Source organism: Acomys minous (genome assembly GCF_964271855.1).
Source record: "Acomys minous genome assembly, chromosome: 1".
Classification (NCBI taxonomy): domain Eukaryota; kingdom Metazoa; phylum Chordata; class Mammalia; order Rodentia; family Muridae; genus Acomys; species Acomys minous.
This window is the reverse complement of record NC_140483.1, coordinates 133,167,927-133,191,580: the sequence shown is the minus strand read 5'-3', so window position 1 is coordinate 133,191,580 and position 23,654 is coordinate 133,167,927. Positions and strand designations below refer to the sequence as shown.

The 23,654-nt window shown below is 37.6% G+C and overlaps 1 protein-coding gene and 1 pseudogene across 3 annotated transcripts in view; one reads left to right on the top strand and one right to left on the bottom strand.

The window, feature by feature from the left end:
* FUT9 (fucosyltransferase 9) overlaps nucleotides 1–23,654 on the top strand; it is a 400,579-nt gene that overhangs the window by 57,709 nt on the left and 319,216 nt on the right. The window lies entirely within an intron of this gene.
* On the bottom strand, nucleotides 21,522–23,388 carry LOC311595005 (kelch repeat and BTB domain-containing protein 2-like; annotated as a pseudogene). Its single transcript has one exon. The product of its transcript is annotated as a kelch repeat and BTB domain-containing protein 2-like (transcript).

The following is a 23,654-nucleotide window of genomic DNA, read 5'->3' as shown; positions in this document are numbered from 1 at the left end:
TCCTCTCTCCCTCCTTCCATCCTATTCCCCTCCTCTAGACTTCTGACAGGAGGGTCCTCCTCCCCCTATATGCCCACTGTATATCAGGTCTCGCCCAGATAACCTGCTTCCTCTTCATCTGTGTACCCACCATGTCTCCCCACCAACGGGAGGTGATCAAATCTGGGACATCAGAGTCCATGTCAGAGTCTAGGTTTACAACATGCATTGTCCTTGGATGTATTTTGTGTGTGTGTGTGTGTGGTTTTTCTTTTTGTTTGTTTTAACAAATACATATATTTTATTATAATTAAATAAAACAAACTACATATAGCAGGAAAAACCATGAGACAATCATGAGTTATATAAATATTACATTCATGGTGATTTGGCTAATTTTATTTGTCAAACTTGAAGTAAACATCTTTCCTATCTTGTTGGGTCTAAATTTCTGAATAAAATTCATTATCTATCATATCTCTATTAACTGAAATCCTTTATCTTGATATGAAATTATCTTATCCCCTAACCAACTAAACTCAGGCCCCCTCAGAGACTTTAGAAGGAATACAACTTAAATGACTGAGAGAACTGGTAGTGCAGGTTACCAGCTTTCAAAATGGAAAAACAACTGAGACAGTTTACTGCCTGAACTGTCTGTCACCCAACACTCTCTACAACTTGAAGCCTCTTTGTAGGCCTTTTAACCCAATATCTCTGCCAGACTTAATCCTGAGGCAGGAACTATTGAGAACTTGTTTACCCTGTTTTGGCAGAGTTTGGCCCTAGACTCTGCCTGCATCTAAGCTTGTCCGTTTTTAGGCAGAATTCTGTCTGTGGCAGAAATGAGAACATTTTGCCCAGTGGCTGGTTTGCCACATTTCAAGCCAATTCCATAATGAGGTTCTTTGATGCTTATCATCTTCTTTGAGATCAGCTGGGTGTTGTCAGGAGTTAACTTGTCTTGTTGTCAAAGAATCTTTAGAATAATAAAAGCATCTTTAATTGCCATATTATGTGGGTCTCTGAGGCTTTTGAAGACCTTATTTCACTATTTTACCTTATCTATAGAATCATATTTATCTGTTAGACTTAGGATAAATATTCTTGTGCTAAGTCAGACTAGTATTTGACATGATCATGATTTGCATCAATATACAAAATTCTATACCAAAGACTTAGAGATAATCTTCTTTGTGAATAGCATTAAGGCCTTGAGTTAAGGAGTAGGTTCAATCATCTACTTTTTGTTCTACCCTCCCTTTATATTTCTATATTCTCCTTCCTTTCTTTTTAGCTTCTATTTCCTTACCTACAGATGAAAGATAAAGGAAAAGAGAGACATCCCAGAGTTCAGCCTAGTTTTCTATCTGTATAAGACCAATAATAACTTATAACTACCTCCTGATGAAAATAAGCATTTGTAGACCAAGAGAGAAAACAGGGGCCTACCTCTTAGATGGAATAGGACATCATTCTCTTAAGGTTTCTTCAGGCTAAATTGGGGCATATAATACCTTAAAAGGGCCCCCAAAAAATTGGGAAATTAGTTAAGCAAGCCAAGGATTGAATTTGTCATCCAGTTTTTAAATGTTGAGAGATTCCAGGCTTACTAGGAGTCCTATGTGGGACAGATTAAAATGCTACATGTATATTTTTAAATAAAGCCTAGCTTCAAAGCCCACAGATCCTAGTCACCCTTTCCTTGTAGGCAGGGTTTCAGAAAATACAACCTGATACGTTTCTTTGCCACACTCACAACATAACATATAGTTCTTGTCATAGTTTAAAATTTCATTGATGTTTTATGAAATATTTGCCTTCATGATTCACAGCAGTCTTTCATTTGGCTAAAATGCTAGACTAATTTTTTACCTCAAAGAACAATAAACTGAATCTTTCTATTTCTCTAGTTCCTTAGCAGATTTCATATCTACTCTGTAGCTTTACTTTTAGAATACATTATCAGTTTAGACTAATTGCTCCAGTCTTTCAGAGTCTGAAAATTGTACTACATAGTAGGGAAAACCATCCCGAGATTTCTTGGCATGAGTAGTATGTGACTGAATTGTTTACTTTGAAATGGTACAAAGATGGGATCATTAGTAGATGTCTGTGACTTTCTAAACCTGATCCTGAGCCATTAACCACTTTCCTTTGGTGGCAAGAGTATCTATCCCAGGTCAATATTAAGTAAACTAGTGAACTTTCTTATTCATGTGAATTTAGTTCTTTCAGTCAATGTCTTAGGAGTTATTTCAAAGACCGTATTGAAAACCAGTCAATTCAGATAAAACACAAATTTCTCTGTGGAACATTTTCTATGAGATGAGTTGCATGCTTCTCCACTGTGGCTCACAGACTTCTCTACAAACTCCTGGCATAGTTTTTACTCCAGTGTACCATGATTCCACTTGCATCTGTATCACAGAATCAAATGTTGAGAAGTCCTTTATGAATGAGTTTTGCCTTTGTTTATCTCTATGATCAAAATTCGCACATAGAAGTTACATGATAAATGCTCACTAAATTAATGACTAACAAAAATTCCCATAGTTTCATCTTAAATATAGAGATCTGTGCAAAGTTTGCAGCTTTCTCTGAAATTATCGTAGGAAGCAAATTGCTAAAAATGACTCACAACAGTCTCAGGAAAGAGGAAAGCCAGCGCCTCACTTAAAACACTATTTTAGCTTCATGGACATATGGGCTATGTCCCTTTTGTAACCAAAAGAAAATTTCTTCCTTACAAACAAAACTGCATGTTGTTGTGATTCCTCTCTCCTCTTTTCCTGCTTCTACAAAACACCTTTGCACTTCTTTATGAAATGTCAGGAAATGCATCTCATTAGCACTCAAAAAAGAACTAATACTTGAAGTGCCTTGGAGCATCTCACTTAAAAATCAAATAAAAGTGACAAAATGCAGCAAAATCATGCTGTTTCTGAATGCCTGCATATGATCACATGCAAACTCTACATGGAAACTGTTCCTGCCTGACACTAACACATTTTTTTGGAGTATAGTATCTGTAGGTCATTTGTGTCTGCCATTTCAGAGCCAGAGACCACTTTCTTTTCTTTTCTTTATTTCTTTTCAAAGCTAAATTCCTGTAAGGAAAGGCTCATCAATAAATAGCCAGTGTCCTTGTACATAGATTGCAAATGAGTAATCAATGGAAATGGAAAACAATCAATGAAATGAGAACATGATGACCTTGACTTTTATATAGAATCTTTACTAATTGAACTCTAAACTAGCCCTTGAGAATTTTATTCAGTCTACTAGGGAGAAGTCACTGGAATATCAATAAATCCTCTTGGCTTTGTGAATTAATTTTCAAAAGGCTAAAGTTTAGTGAAATGGATTGAATTTATTTGTAATCCAATTGCAAAGGAAAAAATGACTTGTTCTCATTCAACCATTTATATTTACAGGGAAAACATTGGCAAAAAAATTTGCAAGGACCACTTACAGAAGTGAAGGACACACTGAGAGTTGAACATGTTTCTCATTTTTTATTATGAAATATTCCTAAATATTAATTAAAATTATGAAAATGAGTATTTCACTATGATCTTAAAAACCTGCTTGATGTAATGAAGCATAATATTGAGAGTATAGCAACCATAGTACAAGCTATTACAAGAAATCCTTTGACATGACCATGAAATTAACTATGAAAGAAAAGAGGTTCAGGGCTGAAATTTAATAAGCAAGTTAAGAGTTAAATACTGTTATTAGTGGATTAGTAGCATTTCATAAGCCTTAAGCTAAATACTAAATAAGGGCAAAATACAAACAAAAGCTCTAGAAATGTCTGAAGATATAATTTGAAATGGTGGACAGACTTGCGTAATTGAGATTTGATTGTAGTGACAAAGACAAGACAAAAAGGACAGATGTAGGTGAAGGTTCCTTTTCCTTCCACATTCAGGTGGAAAGACTTCAGACCCAGCAGTGAGGAAGGATGAGGATACCTGAGCTTTGTAAATAGGAGCAGGGATTGAGAAATATCAGTCACAAAAGATAAGGCGTAAAGCATGTGATTGTCCCAATGGAAGTGACACAGCAAGTGCGATAGAAATGAGCAGACAGACTTACTACGAGTCAGAATTGAGATTTAATCTTTAGCTGAAAGTGACTCTGGGTGTAGAAAGGGAAGCATGGCTTCATTTTTTTAAAAAGTTTTATATATTATAATTTATTCACGTTACATCCTGATTATTTATTATTATTATTATTATTATTATTATTATTATTATTATTATTATTATATTTTATTCACATTGCATCTTATCTTCCCATTCTCGCCTCCCTGCTTCTTCTGCCTTATTCTCCTCCCCTAGACCTCTGACAGGTGGGGTCCTCCTCCTCAACATCTGACCACAGTCTATCAGGTCTCACCCAGATAGCCTGCTTCCCCTTCCTCTGTGTTCCCACAGGGCCTCTCCTCCAAGGGCTCTGTTCAAATCAGGGACACCAGAGTTCATGGCAGAGGCATGCTTGATCTTACTCTTTCCCTTCTCCTATCTTCTCCCTTCTTCCTAACCAGTTTAAGGTCTTCAAATTCTCATGGTTAGTTGGCTCCTTCTCCCTCTCTTGTTCTCTCTGTCCCAATTTCATGGTCCCCCCTCTTTCATTCCCTTCCTTCTTCTCTCAAAAAAGAAAAGAAATGAACGGTAACAGAAAAAAAAAAGCAAAAAGCAAAGGTCAAACCAAACATAATCCCCTGAAAATATACATATGAATAGCATACAGTCCGATCCAGTTACATTTAGAAATATGTATGTATATACATATAATCATGTAATAACAATTAACGCAAAAAGAAGACATAGATTTGAAAGAGCAAGGCGGCCAATGGGAAGATTTGCAAGGAGAAATGGCAAAGGAGAAATAGTATAATTTTATTGTATCAAATATTTATTATATATCAAAAATCTGAAAGAAGAAAGAAAGACCCAAACAAACAAAACAAAAACTGTGAAGTGGGTTTTGTGTCGTCCAAATATTCTTGGGAGTGGAGGTTGCCTTGGAGTGTGATTGATATACCAAATGGCACTTCTACAGAGAAATTTGATTTTGTAAATAGCTTCTTGGTTAAGGGTAGGTTTTGTTGTTGTTTTGTTTTGGTCTGTTTTCAGCCTCGGCATTGGTCTTTGGTCTGGCTTGAAACTGTGCAGGTCTTACGGGTGTTGTCATAGTTGCTATGAGTTCATATATGTATGACTCCTGTTGTGTCTGGAAAGAGGATGTTTCCTAGGTGTCTGCCACTATGCCTGGCTCTTACAATCTTTCTGTGCCTCTTCAGTACAAATCCCTAAGCACAGAAATCATGGATGTGATGAAATGTCTCAGTTACAAAAACTAGGCTCACAGTAAAAAAGACAAGCCACATTAGATTTTAACATACACATTCTATATTTATTTATTTTATGTTTTTTAGAAGGTTTCTCTGTGTAGTTCTGGCTGTCCTAGAACTCGCTGGTTCCAAAATCAGAGATCCACCTGCCTCTCCCTACAGTGTGCTGGGATTAAAGGCATGTGTGACCATCATGCCTTTTGAACATTTTAAGTCCCCCAAAAAAATGCTAAATATGTGTGTGTGCACACATACACACAAATACACACACAATTATAATGAAAATCTTATGTACATTTATTGTATGCCTGTTACATTATTAAGATGATAAATGAATATGTACATTTATTGTATGCCTGTTACATTATTGAGATGACCACTTTTTCTCACAGGAGAGAAGAAAACCATTTGTCCTTCCACAGTTTCCTTTTTTACCTAATCCATAATATGAGAACCCAGGTATCTTTTTAGCTTATAATGAACTCAAAATGTTAAGGTAGTGATTTTTAGTCCATTTGATTTTATGTATGAATGTTTGAATTTACCTTATTAAGAAATATATATTTTACAAGGTAGTTGGGGGATATTTCCATAAAATGTTATCAAATGCTCTTGATTTTATGTTTTCATTAATGTAGTTAAGGATTTTTTTAATGCCAAATATTCTATATGGAAGTACCTAGAAATTTCCTTATTTTAACATTTGCTTTTATATAACCTTATCCACTGGAATGGCAAGATAATAACTGTACATCAGAAACTTTGAACATAAACAAATTAAGTTCACCTTAATTAAAAGTGACATCTTGATAGTAGGTTTTAGCCATTCATTAACCATAACAAGAAAGTATGACCCTTTATTTCATGTTGGGAAAATTATCATTTGCTCATTTCCTTTTTATTTTATTTGAATCTTAACATCTGCTTTTGCCATGAGATGTTTTGTGAAGTGAGAATTTGGTAGTCAGGGACTTCTCTTCAAGATGTTCAGTTTGGAGGGCTGAAAGATGGCTCACTGGCTAAATGTGAAGATTGTTCTTCTAGAGCATTCAAGTCTGTTTCCCAATTCATATATCAGTCAGTTCACAACTTCTGAAAACTCCAGTTTCAGAGTATTTGATGCACTTTTCTACCTTCTATATGCAACTGTACACACACACACACACAAATAGAATCTTTAAAAGAAAAAAGTGCTATTTAAATTCTCTTTCTGAAAGTTTCTTAGGTTTATGAATCTACTTTATCGATATGGTGATGCTATAATCATCTTTAATTTAAAGTAGTTTTAAGATTTCACTTGCCATAATTACATGACTCATTGAATTTGAGTTCCAAGCCATTTCAACTTAAGCTAGAGATAGATGCAGTTGGCTTCATTACCCACAAAAGAAAAGCAAAGATAATAGTTGAGTTTACATTCTTTTTATCCATCGGGCCAAGGAACATCCATACAGGAGCACATTGTGAGACAACTGACAGGTGATAAGTGTTGGATAAAACAGTGAGCACAGCCAAGAGAATAGATGGCAGGGCCTAGGTTTCTCTCTCACTACCATATGAAAAGTAACAGGAAGAGGTGCCATGCTCAGCCTGGCAACATATGCTATCAGTGAACAAGATCAGCCTGAAGGCTCGAAATGTGCAAGAGGAGACCAGAATATATGATAAATACTAGAGGTGATGACATATGTGATGACTTTATGTTCAGTCACAACAAATTTTATATTTATCACTATCTATATCTTATTTATCATCTATATATCTGTCTATATATGTATGTATATATGTACATATATGTATGTATATATGTATCTATCTATTATCTATAATATCTACCATCTATCCTTTACCTGTGTGAAAGTAGGTGTAGATATCTTTCTTAAAGATATTCTTTTTTTTTCTCCTTTATTAATTTATTCTTGTTACATCTCAATGGTTATCCCATCCCTTGTATCCTCCCATTCTTCCCTCCCTCCCATTTTCCCCTTATTCCCCTCCCCTATGACTGTTCCTGAGGGTGATTTCCTCCCCCTGTATATGCTCATAGGGTATCAAGTCTCTTCTTGGTAACCTGCTGTCCTTCCTCTGAGTGCCACCAGGTCTCCCCCTTCTTTCTCCCTGTTTCCCAGATTCCGTCTTCTAGGTAAACAAAATTCTTATGTTGACTTTTTCATATGCAGGAAATCAATGTTCCAGCATTCTATTGTTCCATAAATGACTTTCCTACTCAAATCCTTATTAAATCTCATTAATTTTTCAGGTTTGCCATAATAAATAAGTAGGGAACTTAGTGAATTAAAATGACCTTATTGTCTCACAATTTTGATGGGAGATTCAGTACTGTCCAGCTACCACAGCAGCCCTTAGGTGTAGTCTTCTTTACTTCTCCTAGGCTTCTAAAGGTTTCCAGCAGTCCTTGGATGTAGCAGACCTCTCATCTCTTTCCTATATTTTTGTTTTCTCTTTCTATGTCTCCCAACCTATCTCTTTACATAACATTTATTAGTGTATTTAGGGGCCATAAGAATTCAATACGACCTCATCATCACCATCCTAGCTTTACTGAGGTTGTTTTGTTTTTATATTATTTTTCTGTGGTAGGGCTAACACCAGGCCCCTAGTCATACTGGGAAAGCACTATTCCACTGAGCTGCATCTTCTCTTTTATTGAGGCATCCTTAGTAAAGAAAACTTGTATAGATTTGAGGTACATAGCTTGATGTTTTGTAAAATGATTACCATACTTAAGCTAATTAACATAGCTATTTTAAGTGAATTACATCTGCAAAAATTGTATTCCCAAAGAACCTTAAGCTCCTGTTGACAGGGCTTGGGAATGAAGACTTCAACATGATTTTTGTAGGAGACATAATTTAATCCACAATAGGGCACTAATTATATGTAGACATTTAGAAGAAAAATCAGTTACTATAATTTACATTTACATTTAACTAAAAAAACTCATCAGATATTTAATGATCTTTGTATTACATAGAATATCACTGGTATACTGCAGGGACCAAAGCATTATTGTTTTCTCTTAGGTTAGTATGTTTTTATAACTGATAAATAAGTATGTATAGTTCTATAGTACATTTTGAAGTTTTCAACTATGCACAAATTATAAAACACACTACCCACAAAACCATAACCTTACCAGGATTAGTTTTGTGACAAGAATTGAAAGTATGTTACAGTTTTAGTACACAGTGTGTTAGAGCAGCTACACTCATCATACAGAGCCCACATTATGTATGCTCGGGTATACAGCCTTCCTTCCTCATCTTTTATCGCTGGTAATGACTGTCTTTATGATACTGATGTTAAAAAAGTCCCGCAAATATAAGGCATCACCTAGCATACTTGTCTTTCAGTGCTGAACTTTTTACACTTAATGTAATGTCTTTAAAGTATATGTATGCATGTGTATGAATATGTATATGTATATGCATACATATATGATTTTATAAATCATGTGATCCCCTTTTTACTCTGCACCATATTCCACTGGGACTGTACACCCCATTTTAAATTCATTTGTCAACTGACAGACACATAAGTTACTCACATTTCTTAGCTATTGTTAACACTGTTGCAGTAATTATTTCTTTGAAAATATCTCTTGGATATGACTTAATTTCTTTTGGTGTATACACAGTGTTGTGCTTGCCAGATAAGACACAAAATATTAGGCTATATGCTGTATTTCCATTCCCATCAGTTCAATTTTCACTTTCATTAGAAGTGTTTGATAATATATTTTGACCCAGTAACATGAAGAATGATTTTATACTATATTTTGCTTTCTTGTGTTAACATGGTCTTATATATTTACATTTTATGTATGTGCACCATACTTGAAAGATACATATGAAAGTAAGGACAATGATGTGATGACTTTGGTAGCATGAAACTACATACATAGAAGTGCTTAAGGTCAAATTTGATTTTTTTCCTGCATACATCTTATGTGAGAATTATAAGAATAAAGTAGTCTTTTTGAGGTTTATACCAGGTAATCAGCATTCCTCTGTGTTTGATCAATATTCAATATCTATTGGGAGTTGTAGCACACTGGACTTTAGAAAAATTAAGGTCATAACTTATTTTTTCTTTGGAAATTAAAACCTTGAAGCTCAAGTTTCAATATATACATATATATATATTTTTTTTTAGTAGTGCTTTTCCTCATATTCAATGAGTTAAAATTCAGCTCTGTACCAAGCTAGTCCTACATTATAAATAACAGGGCACTCTTCAATATTTGAAATCTTTTTACTGCAAATTATATATTACCAACAAAGAATTCAAACCATCACAAGTTAATGAAGAAATTAAAACTGAAATCTAAATGTCCTCTTTTTTCTTGCACAATGTTTATTATTTTGGAAGGATGTAGATTTTAAGAAGAAACTCCGTTTTTGAAATCTCTCATTTGTAAAAAAAACAACTTTACAGGAGAAGAAACACATTAGTCACATTAAATTGGATTAGTGGTTACAGAGTATATAATTTAAAGCTTTTGTTAAGATTAATATATCTTTTACATTGTAAATAATGAAAACATACTATACTCAATTTTATTTTTATTTCCTTAATTTTAGTGTTAAATATTGAACTCAAAGCTCTATAAGCATTATACACTCTATACTCCAGAACTTAAATGCTATTTTGTAGTGATTTTCTAAATTTCGTTCTAAATGAAAATACTCTAATGGAATATTTCTAAATAAATTTGTATTTAATTATCTTTCAAGTAAAGTATACAAAAAATAAGTATTAAACTAGTAAAATGAATCTCAACTGTCCTTTTAGTTAATCACTATTGTCAACACTCTGTAACTAAACTACTATTTTTAATAGCTTGGTCCCAAAAACATCCTCAAGGAAGACTCTTGGATGTAGAAAAAAATTAGGTATGGCTATTATGGATCATACATTCTACTTATTTACCAGACTCTCTTTAAGCAAACTCTGTGAGTCTCTAGTTTTAATAAATGATCCTAATGATTCTTATGCATATTACAGATATGGTAAGTCCATGTTAAAGGGAAAAATCTAATAGATATTAATCTTTCAGCAGTGGCAATTTTTAGGTTCTGTCTTATACTGCTAGAACCTGCTCAGGGTTGTCAGAGAAAATTATCTGAGGCCCAGGTAAGACCACACTTTCTGATCTAGAAACCTATGAAGAAGTGACAGGTAACATACACCAGCAGCACCAGGTTCACCATGGCTCTGCTTGCCTACCCTCATCATAAATTTCCATCTTCTTTGTCCTTCCTTCCCCAAATCATCTCTCTTTTCTTCTTTCTTTCTTCCCCTTCCCAATAGATTCTCTATTGCTATAAAAAATCAGAGAGTGAACGATCCTACAACAAAAAATAAATAAATAAAAAATTTAAAAACCTTCCCTTTCCCTCTCCCTGTGCAATATCATAAAACACTCTAAAAGCAGGTGGTTTTTAAGATGAAGGCATTTAATAATTAAACAGAACAAAAATGCAAAGGCTACCCAATTAAATCCCTAATGCAAAGCTCTCTTCTCCAGGTCCATCAGGAGAGTCTAAGAGAGGCCCCCTCTAAACTATAGTCTATTACTATTGCTTTTGGTTACTTCCCGGAATTTGAAGGTGAAACTCTATTTCTGAACCCATCACACACTTAGGACACAGGACTTGGAGGGATTGATTGGGAACTAATGTACAAGCCTCCTCCTGGAAGACTAGATCTTATGTCAGCTGCCAAAGGAGAACACCAATAGTCCTAGACAGTTGTAAGTCCTATGAACCACAGCAATTACTAGCCTCAAGAAAACTCCAGTAGTGAAATAGTGGCACATTTATCTTGGGCATAAGCAACAACAGCTTGCTTAGACTTAAGTTCTACTCAGTAGAAGGGAACTCATGCTTGACACTGCAAGCCTGGGAGAACCAACCCAGGAGAATCCACTATTGCATGTCTTTGAATCTATGTAATTTCTGACATTATTTGAAAGAACTTTGTATACACAAGTAAATGTAGTTGTCTCCCTCATCAAAGAAGTTTCTTTTTTTTCTTTCTTTTTTCTTTTTTTTTAAAGCAGTTGAAGACCATTAAAGAGATTCATAACTGATCAAAATGCAGAGAATAGTTGGCTGTTGGGTGCCTAGCTCCTATAACATCTGCACCATAACGTTAAGCTCAGAGAACATCACAGAATCAGGAACAGCAATATTGTAAGAGCTGGAGGATCAGAACACCTGCTGTGAGATGGTGTTTTTATATCTGACAGTTATGTAGTACCCATGATATTCCAACAATATTGTTGCCTAAATAAAGCCCACGTAATGAAAAATGTCACTTGAAATGCCAATATGGATGGGGAAACTTTCACAAGGCCATTATCCTAGACAAAGGCAATCAGTAAGTGATGAAAATGAGAGAACCTTTATGCAGAGAGAGAAAGAGAGAGAGAGAGAGAGAGAGAGAGAGAGAGAGAGAGAGAGAGAGAGAGAGAGAGAGAGTCTGTGTGTGGGTGCTTGTGGATGAGTGTGCATGTACTTATGTGTGAGTGTGTGTCAATAATTAAGATGAATGAATTGGTAACATGGCTTGGTAGATAAAGGCATTTGCTTCTAGGCCAGACAGCCTGAGTTTGATCCCAGGAAACACATGGTAGGAGAAAACTAACTCCCCTGGGTAGTTCTCTGACTTCTACATGTGTAATATGAAACATAAGCACCCACCACAAAGACAGAATAAATAAATCACCAAACAAATAGTGTTTTAAAAACTCAGTACACACAAATACATGCTTATATATATATGTGTGTGTGTGTATTTGCGTGTTTGTGTGTGTATATACATATATATATATATATATATATATATATATATATTAACTGAGACAGGTCATGAATCTCACACGGAGTTGAGAAAACAGAAGAAGCTACAGAGAGAGGAGATAGAAATGATGTAAATGACAGCATGAGCACAGTATGAGAATTAAAAAAAAATTTAATTGAAAACTTAAAGAAAACAAAGCAAAGGGCTTGGAGCAATGTGGTTAACAGAGTTTACTCAGCTAGGCTCTGTGGTGCACACCTCTAATCCCAGCATTCGGAAGGCCAAGGCAGGCAGATCTCTGTTCAAGGCTAGTTCAAGGCCATCCTGATCAACAAAGCAAGTTCAGGACAGACAAGGCTATCCAGAGAAACTCTGTCTTAAAAACAAGAACAATAAAAAAGAAAGAGTGTTTACTGTTCTTGCAGAGGATTTATTCAGTTCGCACCACCCACATGGTGGCCTTCTGTAACTTTAGGTCAAGAGGGATCTTATGTTTGTTGGCCTCATTGAGTAACAGCATGTAACACAGTAAACATAACTCATGAATTAATTAATATAAATATCAGAGGGATAATTCTTGTTGATGCTATAGACAAAATGAAAAGTGAAGTCAAGAGTGTCACAGCTGTCTATATCTGCCCTGTATTCTCCCTCCTGGTCCCAAGAGTATATTTTTCTGTGAGTGACTCATGGTACAAAATTATACAGTCTTTATTTTAAATTCACTCATTTCCAGTTTCCTGATTCTTTTTTTATAATTTAAATGTTATTAATTATTCAGATTACAACTCAATTGTTATCCCATCACTTATACCCTCCTGTTCCTCCCTCCTTCACCCTATTCCCCTCCCCTAAGTCTAAGACTGAGGGGGACCTCATCCCCCACTATATGGCCCTAGGCTATCAAGTCTTATATCGGTAGACTGATTATTCTTTCTTTGAGTGTCATCAGGCCTCCCCACCAAGGAAAGGTGGTCAATTATGGGGCACCACAGTTCATGTCACAGTCCCTGCTCTCCACATAACTGTGGAGAATGTCCAGTTCATTGGGTAGATCAGAGTAGGGGTTTGATGTTTACTACTTGTATTGTCCTTGGTTAGTGCAATAGTTTGAGCAGACCCCCATGGGCCCCGATCCACCCATCATGATGTTCTTCTTGCAAGTTTCTAAGACCCTCTGGGTCCTTCTATTTCCCCATCTCCTATATTTCTCTTACCTAGAGTCTCAGTAGGATGTCCTCACATCTATCCCAATCTCCTGGTAAGTGAAGACTTTTTTTTTCAGTTTTTTTCTCCTTTATTAATTTATTTTTGTTACATCTCAATGGTTATCCCATCCCTTGTATCCTCCCATTCTTCCCTCCCTCCCATTTTCCCCTTATTCCCCTCCCCTATGACTGTTCCTGAGGGGGATTACCTCCCCCTGCATATGCTCATAGGGTATCAAGTCTCTTTTTGGTAACCTGCTGTCCTTCCTCTGAGTGCCACCAGGTCTCCCCCTCCAGGGGACATGGTCAAAGGTGAGGCACCAGAGTATGTGAGAAAGTCATCTCCCACTCTCCACTCTACTGTGGAGAGTGTTCTGTCCATTGGCTAGATCTGGGTAGGGGTTTAAAGTTTTACAGCCTGTATTGTTCTTGGCTGGTGCCTTAGTTTGAGCGGGACCCCTGGGCCCAAATCTGCCTATCATAATGTTCTACTTGTAGGTTTCTAGGACCCTCTGGATCTTTCTACTTTGCCATTCTCCCATGCTTCTCTCATCTAGAGTCCCACTAGAATGTCCTCCCCTCTGTCTCAGTTTCCTGGTAAGTGAAGGCTTTCGTATGGGATACGTCTTTTGAGCTAGTGCCCAATTATAAGTGAGTATATACCATGTGAGTCTTTCTGCTTCTGGATTCACTCACTCATTATGATCATTTCTAGTTGGGATTAGAAGATACAGTTTCCAGATTCTTATTCCAGAGAAAGTTTGAGTATCCCAGATCTGAAATTTAAGACCCATCTAAGTAAAGTGAAAGGGAACTTCATTCATTGTGGGTAATCACATCAGCCCATTCACCAGAACCTCCTAGACTATAGACATTATCTACCCTTCTCAAAGCCATCCATAAGTACTCTAGAAATACTCATTGTCTTAGCAGTACTTCAGAGATTAAAAAAAAAAAAACCTCAAGGGAAAGAGTGCTTAGATGTATTCATTCAATTTAAAGATACAATTACCAGAAATGAAATTATTTTTAGATTATATTAGCGAAATTAAAACCAAAAATATTTGTTAGAGTTGTGTAAACCAGAATTTGTTCTACATAGCCTATTACTAACATTATTAACATTAGATTTTACATAATAAGAGAATGGAGTGGTAATAACAGAACTATATATAAGTCTCTATAGGACAGCTTCAACTTTGCCTCTTGACCTGAGATCCTAAAATATCTAGCTTTATCTAGCTTTAAAGCACATATATATTAACCTCTGATTTAGCAATGCAAACTCACGTATTTTATTCATGATATGCTATGAATCCAGAATAATTTCATTTCCTCCAATCTTTGAACAAAGGACACATTTTGGAAAGATGCTGTAGAGGGAAGAAGCTCATTCATTGTCTTGGGTTTTTATTGCTATGATGAAGACTATGACTAAAAGCACCTGGGGAAGAAAGGGTCTAATTCAACTTAGAGTTCTAGGTAACAGTCTATTTCTGAAGCAAGGTACAGCAGGAGCCTGAAGCGGGTAAGTGAAGCAGAACCCTTGGAGGAGGGATGCTTATATTTTGGCTTGCTCTCAACAGTCTTATCTTCCAAGCTCCCACAGTACAGCCCACTGATCTCTGAGCTTTCAACAACTTTCTCTCCCAAAGTTTCAAAATACTTTTATACTCTTCCACAAAACAATATGGTTAGATTTGTTACGTCCAAACCTATTTCTGGTACCAAATTTGGTTTTCATTAGGTTTTCTACTGCTGTGATTTAAAAAAAAACTACTGAAAGAAACTTGGAGAAGAAAATATTTACTTTGGCTTACAGTTCCATAACACAGTCCATCACTGAGGGATGTCAGATCAAGAACCCATGACAACAACCTCAAAGCAGGAACTGACACAAAAGCCATGGGGTGTTCTGCTTCTTGAATGCCTTTTTATGGCTTGCTGAGCCTGCTTTCTTATAGCACCCAGGACCATCAGCCCAGAGATGGCACTGTCCAAAGTGACCTGGGTTTCCCACACCAACTATTAATCAGGACATGTCCACAGGCCTGTCCAAATCTGGAGGGGACATTTTTCTCAATTTAGTTTTCTCTTCTAAAATGGCTGTGGCTTGTGTCAAGTTGATATAAAACTGGCCAGCACTATCATAATTTTCCTTATGTGGTCTTTAAAAAAATACAACATCCCTATCATCTCCAAAATCCCATGCTGAAGTTCATGTTGAGACACCAAACTGTATGCGCAAATTCAGACAAATCAGCTTGAAATATTTATTGCAACACTCACTCACTTGTATCTCAATTAAACTTTGGGTCCTGAAGATAGAGATGCTTGGGAACTTAATGATTGTTGCTAATTCTTGAATCCTACAGCTAAGGGTATAATCAGCCACATTCGGTAATGGCTTTCTCAGGAACCTCAGCATCATTCCCTGCAGTTCACACATAAATGGTGCCACACCCGTGCCAGCATCCACTGCCACCACTCCGGTGTGACAATGAGGCTCACAGGGCTTAGGGGTTTCTTTGATGTGAAAGCTGCATCTGAGAAGGACCCTGAGCTAGGCCTGGGGCAGGGTGCTCAGCTGAAGCCCGGAAATTTGTTCAGGCGTGCATCCCAAGGGCCGTGGGGAGATTGGGGATTCATAATGATCATGATGTCCTTCCTTCTATGCTTTATCTGTATATTCTATGTCCTAGCTCTTGCTGATCCTCCTAGGTATAGGGGTCCCTACTCAGTGCCCACACCTGCACCTCCACCTTTGCCATACATGGGAGCATATGATGAGGTGGGTAGAAAAGGATGGAAGAAGGGTTAAATATACAGAATTAACATTGTTTGAGATGATTCTAAGACAAAGAGATCCTTGGTGTACTATTTCTCCTGATGATAAGAGAACAGTAATAAAGGCAGTATATGATGCCACTCAGCATTGCCTTAGGGATGAGAAAAGAAGGTGCTGGTTTCAATGCTATACATCTTCATAGCATACTCTAGAAGATTTAGAAAAGAATCTTCATTTCTGGTGGTAAAAGCTGCACGTACATAGCGCATGGGAACGGCCTTAAGCTGCAGAAGCCGTGACCGCAGTTCCTGAGAACTCTAAGAAAAACTTGTCCACTGTCTGGTGTTGTTTAACCACAAACTTGACACGGGGTAAGGGTGTCTGGGGCCAAAAGTTGCTCAAGCCAATTCTGCTGAATCTGGACAATCTGTAAACTGTTATTATCTGGGATGACTGCCAGCCCGCAGTTCCTGATATAAGTGTATAAATACTATGCTTGAACTTCAGTAAAATCGCAGCAGCATTGAACTCAACTTGTGCTCGTGTCTGTCTGTCGCGCCGAATCCGTTCCCACCTGAATATCTTCAGACCCTGATTCCCCACGGCTGAGAAGCCCCCTTGGTGGTCCGTGGCAAAATGGAGCCCATTTTCTTTTTTCATAAGTTCCACAATGGATCAACCAAGCAGACTAAGCCATGGAGAAGGAAAAAGGAAATCTCATTTTTTTTCACTATAAATTCCTATTTTAATCGGTATTTTCTCAAGAGTACAGCCTGAAGAGAAGACGTAGGTGTGCAAGGTACATATAGCCATGTGAGAAGCAAGTTGCCCTGGGTACCACCTCTAACCTGCAAACCAAAGGATAAATTGAGGTTCTGCCTGGTGTTGGTGGACTGAGCCATGTCTCCACTCAGGGCGCTAATGAATCACTGAAGAAAGAGTGCTTCCTGGAAAGGAAGCAGGGAGCTGGAGATACATTGCTCTGCACCTCACCCATGATTTATTGGTTGAATTATTTTTTAATTTTTTTATTAATTTATTCTTGTTACATCTCAATGGTTATCCCATCCCTTGTATCCTCCAATTCTTCCCTCCCTCCCATTTTCCCCTTATTCCCCTCCCCTATGACTGTTCCTGAGGGGGATTACTTCCCCCTGTATCTGCTCATAGGGTATCAAGTCTCTTCTTTGTAACCTGCTGTCCTTCCTCTGAGTGCCACCAGGTCTCCCCCTCCAGGGGACATGGTCAAAGGTGAGGCACCAGAGTATGTGAGAAAGTCATATCCCACTCTCCACTCTACTGTGGAGAGTGTTCTGACCATTGTCTAGATCTGGGTAGGGGTTTAAAGTTTACAGCCTGTATTGTCCTTGGCTGGTGCCTTAGTTTGAGCGGGACCCCTGGGCCCAAATCTGCCTATCATAATGTTCTACTTGTAGGTTTCTAGAACCCTCTGGATCCTTCTACTTTGCTATTCTCCCATGCTTTTCTCATGCAGAGTCTCAATGGGATGCCCTCCCCTCTGTCCCAGTTTCCTAGTAAGTGAAGACTTTCATGGAAAATCTCATTTTTGAAAGTTTCCAATTCAAAGTAATAAAAATAACCAGGACTTTAGAACATATTAGAGCTCAGAAACTCCTCCTACAGCCATCCCTTCTTTAACTTGTTATCAAACTTATGGACCAACTGAGATGAGATGTGGCTCAAAGTGTTCTAAAACATAGAATGCTTAAGAAACATGTATTTCCCCCCCACACACACACACACAAACACACACTTTCTCCTCATTTGTTTTCTTGCTATGGGAGCCAAGAGTCTTACTCACAGATTTGCTTGATATACAAGGAAAACCAGTGTTTTGGTATTGTGAGGATGTTTTTGTTGTTTGATGTCCTTTTTTAATGCACATTATACAGAAGGAACCCATTAGACCCTAACATTTAAGACATCACATGTCAATCGTGAGGCAAACCTACAGGTAAAGACTGGAGCTCTGGAATCAACTTTTCTGGATTGCACTTACTTGGGTGTAGCTACACAACTTACTTGGGTGATCTTGGTATGATCTTGATGTGATGGATTGAATAAGAATGGCTTCCAAAGACTTATGTTTGAGATTAAGGAGTGCCATTAGGATATGTGGTCCCTTTGAGGCAGGTGTGACACTGTTGGAGGAAGTGTATCTATCACTGGGGGTGGCTTTCAGGGTTTCAGATGCATAATAAGTCAAACCCCATGGCTCTCTCTCCCTCCCTCCCTCCCTCCCTTCCTTCCTCCCTCCCTCCATCTCTCTGTCTAATGGACTAAACCTCTCAACAGTAAGCCAGCCTTAATTAAGTGGTTTTTTTTTCTTTTAAGATTTGCCATGGTCATGGTGTCTCTTCATGGCACTAAAACCCTAATTAAGACACTTGGATAAACTACTTCATTTCTAAGTATGTAATGCTTTTCATGAGGGAATAACACTGGCACACAGAACTGTTTAGAGGGCTGAATGAAAATATAGACAATAGCCTCTGTCTCTTCCTCTTTCTTTCCCTCTATCCCTCCTTCCCTGCTTCCCTAACACCATCACCACCACCACCCCTCTCTCTCTCTCTCACACACACACACACACTTTTAAACTGCTGGTACATTTTAAGTATTGTTTAAGTACTTGCTGCTGTTAAGTGTTAATGAGGTTCAAACTCTCCAATAGCCAGTCTCTTGCTCAGCTTCCCTGCATCCTGTGTGTCCTCTGTTGTACTCCCTATGTCTCAGCCCCATTGAAGTCAGATGTTGCTTTAGTCCTACACTCCATTGTCAGCGAGCATGCTGCACTGTTGGTTGCCATTCAGCATTCACCAGGCACAGTGCCTTTCTTATTAAGCCCATGCCAAGGAAAATGGAGAGCTGCTATGTCTGTGTCCCCAGACAAACATTTTGTACAAAGTTCTTCATTATTCTTCTTTTCCCTCTTCCTCTAGATAGGAACTTTTCAAGGGCAAGGAGAGTGTGTTAGAAATTCTGATATTCGTAGCACCTAGCTACTCTTCATTGCATAGAAGGCATTTAGAAGAATGTATGCTGATTTAATGTGGGCTTGAAGACCCAGTCTAGTAATTGTGAAGCCATAAAATTCTATTTAAAGTACAGCCACAGGAATCAACTCTGTGACCTCTTCTGGCAGCAAATCTAATTTATTACTGTAAATGGCATAAGTAATTGTCGTTATTTGTTCAAATGTCAATGTCCTTTAATCACATCTACTTATTTAAACCAAGGGGCATGCTTTTATTAACAAAATGAAGTTTTGAATATAGTTCATTTTGATGATACTAGCAGCATCACTTAATGTCTTCTATAGTTTTTTTCAAAGTAATGTTTCCTTTTCTATTTCTCTATTCTTTTGATTTATGTACAATATAATGCTCTGATTAAATGATTTTCAGTCCCTTTTACTAATTAAAGAAGCAGTAATTTGAAAAAATATATAAGACTAATAGGTACCTTTTTTCTTCTTTGGTAATTTTTACTTCAGTGTACTGTAGTGTCCTATATAAATATTCATTTTATTATTCAAAAATCATATTTTTACAGAAAATAAGTGAAATACTGTAATGCACCAAAATTTGCACATGTGAGGTGTCATGGAGGGTAAAAGTATTTTGTCTGGAACCCAAAGACCTGAGTCACATAAATTGTTCTCTGACCTTCATATACATGCTGCAGTATTTACATGTGTGTGTTTGAACACACACACACACACACACACACACACACACAGAGAGAGAGAGAGAGAGAGAGAGAGAGAAATGAACACATGCATAGACCCACATTCATACACACTAAATAAACCTTAAAAACATAAGTGCATGTACATAAAGAATGATAAAATTGATGGCCAAGTATTTAAGAGTTCTAGCTGGTTTTCCAAAAACTCAGGTTCAATTCCCAGCATCCACTTGGCTTCTCACAACCCTCTGTAGCTCTACTTTCAAGCAATTTGGACCTGGTAAACTCTTTTGGCCTCAGAGGAGAAAAGGCATACAAGCAGTGTGCACATATACATGCAGGTAAAATATCCATATACATAAAATATAAAAAATAATAAAAGAAAATGATAAAATCAATCAATTTAAAAATATCTCACAAATCTAAATATTTTCTCCCTTAGAACACTATTGATAAAACTGTTACAATGGTCTTTGGGTTGGCCATGTTTTCAATTATCTGCTGAGATTTTTTTTATTATATACCATTTTTAATAAATTAATGTCATTCAAAATATAGTGCCAGAGCATTATGCTGTTGAACATGCCAGCCATGTTTGTCATGAGGCACCTGTGCTCATGTGACATTGGTGGTGCCCCACTACTGCTAGTGTTTCCTGGGATTAATGCCAGAATACTGCTAGCATCTGCTCTTCTGCACAGTCAGTGCAGACAATCCTGCCCAGTGCACCTTCTTAACCCTACTGCCCCCAAACATGCACATGTCAGGTTAAAAAACACACCTAATAGATACCTACACACAATGCTCATTATTAAATTAGGATGTAATGACCTGGTTAATCCACTCTAAGTCTTTGTAAGATGGAGAAGTACATTAGCAACAGCAGGTGGTTAAATGCATGAGCCAACGTTAACGTAATATAGAAAGTGGAGACATTTTATGATTAAAGCTCCACATAGACTCACACAATGAGACACTAGCAATTCATTTGCAAGCCCAGCAACTTAAGTCCACACCCAGTAAGCGGCCAGATGACTGGACAACCTGTATTCTAGAAAGACAAGTGTGTCCGTGGGAAGGGAACACATGCACCTATCGGATAGTGAGACTGATCCTGCAGTCACAGCTTTCCCTGTGTAATACCATAGACGTATAGGAGATCTTCCTCCACAATAGTACAGGATTTAAAAGACATTTCTATACCAACATGAACATTAGTGTTAAGTGCAGCAGAATTATACTAGAAAACTATATTCTAGGATGTTAGAAGTATAGGAACTCAACAATGCATATACTAAATTAATCTCGGCACAATCTTGATATGCCACACTAGGAACAGGAAATTGCTTTTAAAAGTGAAGTTCTGGACTGTACATACTGACAATGTTAGATAACCCAGACTCTTGTACTCACATGACATACATAAAAGTTTCTTAAATATCAAATAATCTCTTTCACATTACAGAAGCATGGCTGTCTGAATGACACACTGATATATGTTATACTTATACAAATATTAAGTAGGGTATAAGAATAAAATGTACCAAAGATAGATTTTCATGTACTCATACCCATTCCTTTTTATATCCTCTGGTTTAGCCAAGGAAATCACGAGTCTGGCGTGTGCACTGCCTCAACTCCCCTATACAGGGGTAAGTGCAACCGTTTCACCATCCAGTAAAAACTCCTCATTTCCATCTGGTGAACAAAGATAAGTTGGTGGCTTCCATGGAGATTCTGCAAGACAGGATGGATAATGATTCTTCACAGTACATCAAAAATCTCTCACTAGGTTCCACAGTACCTGTTCAGATACATGCTGCCACAGAGACCACCAGTCAAGTTGCAGAACGTACTGGTGGGTGGAGTATTTAGCTCATTCATTTAAGTATGTTTCTCACATAAACACACAAAGAGAATTTGAAATCACAACAGCCCTAACACGGGGATCAGGGTACCTTTTAACAGGGATATTGGCTGCCATCATCCACTCATTTTTATTCCCATAATAAATTTCCACAGTTACTGAAGACCCATTTGCAGTGCCAGAGGGGAGTCTTATGCCAGAATTGGTAGCAATATGCACAATCTGATATAGAAAATTTTATCACCAAAAGCTGCAGCTGAAGCGAAAGATCTGCTAGTCAGCCTCATGGCCATTTCTACCCACGAGTCAGATCTTGGAAAGTTACAGTACATGAGGTTTAATGTCATTACATAAATGCAGTCGTGAACCACAACTGCTGCAGTCCACTGCCAAGCACAAGGCAAGGGGCTCACCATTGTCCACTCATTCTTCTCAGTGTCATATCTCTCTAGGGTCCTCTGATTAAGTTCTCCATCAACATGATCTTCTCCTATTGCATAGACATAGCCTTCACAGCAAACCAAAGATGGTTTCACACGGACAAAAAGCATCAGTCTTTGGAAACCAGGTATTTTGTTGTGCATCAAACCAGTAAAAGCACAGTTTGAATGCAGTCTGCAGCTTACTTGTCTTACTCTAATTTGTTTTTGTGTTTTTTCAGGGGCACTTGGCCCCCTGCTATATGTATATCGGGTTTACCACTATCCCAATCTTATGCAAGTCAGCTGGCTGGCTGCATAACTTGTAAACTTTTTCTGCCTGGGGCCTATAACAGAGAGAAGAGTAAAGACTACAAGGATTTTCTGATGAGGCTTCAGTGAAAAATCATCATCTCCTCCTTAATCATTCTAAATCTTGGTTTGAAAATCTTGAGCATAGACCTAGAAAGTCCTTGAACCACAACAGATTTATCATCATTGGGTGCGAGACCCTGAAACCATGCTCTCTGTGTGACTTCTGAAAGCACAACAGTTCTAATCTGGCTAAGAACTGAAGACAACTACTAGAATTGAGACTCTGTGTTGTACTCTAGCCACTGCATTGCAGCTTTTCGAACTGTTTCTTTCTTTTCTACATTGAAATTGTCCCTACTGAGAATGTCTATCAGTAGATCGTGGGGCAGTGGCATGAATGCTTCCTGGTGGTACACAGCAGGAAACCTGTGCTCCACCATTGTTTTAGCACTTTGCTTTACAAATGAAGAGGTCCGCAAACCACAATGACCGCACTCAGTTCTCTGTATTAATTTTTATATTATTTTTTTATATTTATATCATTCTTTATACTATTCTCCACAACATCTTCTACCTGTTGAAGCCAGCTGTGTTTTATAGAGTTTCTTTATAGTGCTGTCGTTTACTGCCAAGCTTCCTGTGTATGCATACGTTTTTACCATGTGCAAGGCAGCATGGTCCATGTTCCTCAGGGGTAACTGTGTCTGCTTGCTTTCACTTAGTCCATTCATGAACACGGCCCTGAAATAGGAGCTACATGTTGCAAGAACCATCTTATGATACGGGAATTCAGTGCCCTCAACAATTAACACTATGTCAGTAAACAATTGCTGTTCATAAGACAATTTCAACTGCTCCAACAAGGACACAGCGTGTTTAGTTTTCATCTGCCTTTCTTGAGTGGACATGACTGTATTCCATTAACATCTCCCAGAACAGATTAAAAAAGTGCGTTTTGATGGAAGGTCAAATGAATGCTTCAGAAATAATGGAGGGAGTCCACTTGCTGTTATCTGCAGCATTCAGAAGCAGAACTGACACAACCACTATGAGTATCTTGTTACAGGCTTACAATCTTTGCTAGGTCATCCTGTACCACAGTTTTTCAACAGATCCCCCAGACATCCTGCTTAAAATTGGCAGCTCCCGAATAAAAGGGAAAAATATAGACGGT